The following is a 1,462-nucleotide window of genomic DNA, read 5'->3' on the forward strand; positions in this document are numbered from 1 at the left end:
TATCTTATTTGGTAGTTATTCTTCTTACACAGGATCGTTATATGTCCTTGCTCTCCACGGTTTCAACAACCTTTCTGGGTAGCAGATTTTCCTGCCATGGCATCTCCCTGTGTTGAAGTTTCAAGCATTGAGCTTTCTTGTGCCCAGGTTTGTTACAGTGCCAGCAAAGTCCCTTAAACCTCTCTGAAAGCTGCCCTTTTCTGGCCTTGAAACCTGATGACTGTACCAACCTTGGTATCACTATGCTGGACTTAACGTAGTATTCAAATTCAAGAGCTCTGGCCATTGTATCCTGCATAGTAGAGGGGTGTGCTTGCTTTATTTGTATCTTCAGTTGTGGACTGTCCAAGGCATCTACAAACTGATACCTCAGCAACAACTTCAGGTGATTGGGTGGCGCAGTTGGGTTGGCCTTGTGTGCCATACTTTCCAAATCTTGTGCTAGCTCTTGCAGGCTCTCCCCTTTAGCACGGACTCTAGTCATAAACCTAGCCCTGCAGACTTTAGACTGATTTTGGGTTCCATACCTGAGTTCTAGAGCCGCTACCAGTGCTCTATAGTTGTGCCTGTCGTCTGCTGACAACTGTCCAAGTATTTTCAGTGGTTGTCCCTTCAAGTTCGTTGCCAGATATACTGCTTTCTTCTCCTCTGTCCATCCATTCATTTCTGCCAGGAGCTCAAATTGTGATTTATATGCTTCCCACAGTGCCTTCTTATCGAATTCCTGTGGCTTCCTTTGTACTAGATCACCCCTATTGCTGACATTCATATCTGGGATGTGACTTCTAACAGGACTGAAGATGTCTGCATTAGGGTTTAGCTGTGGGGTTTGGAAAGGGTCTTCCCGTTGTCTGAGGTTGATTAAGTCGATGGCTAATATATTCTCCTTGTGTAAAAGACAGTAAATCATCCTCTAATGTATTTCATTCACTTTCAAATTTGCTAATGTTTTCCATTTGTACCTCTTGCCACTATTGTTGACTTTCCTGTAGTTGCTGCTGACTTTCCCGCAACTGTTCGAGACTTTCTTCCTGTTTCCTTTCTTGTCCCAGTTGCCACTGTTGTAATCTCTTTTCTTTTTTCTCCAACTTCTGTAATTTATCTTCTTGTTTAATTTCTTTCTCCTCCAACCACTGCTGTAGTCTCTCTTATTGTTTCTTTTCTCGATCTTCTTGTTTCTTTTGCTGTTCTTTTATTGCTGCCATCACATCTGCTAAGCTGTAGTTTGATTTGCCACTTCTCTTTTCCATCTTCTTTTTATTTATTCAGTCCCACTCTCTGACACCAACTTATTACTTCTCTGGTAGTTTGTTAATTTTTCGTAGAAATTCTTTCCGAAAAACTTTAGCGATACAAGTCCTTTCTTAAATAAAACTAGTTTATTCTTTCTCAATACAACTTTGCAACAGACTTAATTTCCACAGTCACTTAAACACACGTTATAATTCTCAACGAACGATTC

Source organism: Limulus polyphemus, unplaced genomic scaffold (genome assembly GCF_000517525.1).
Source record: "Limulus polyphemus unplaced genomic scaffold, Limulus_polyphemus-2.1.2 Scaffold6523, whole genome shotgun sequence".
NCBI classification, from domain to species: domain Eukaryota; kingdom Metazoa; phylum Arthropoda; class Merostomata; order Xiphosura; family Limulidae; genus Limulus; species Limulus polyphemus.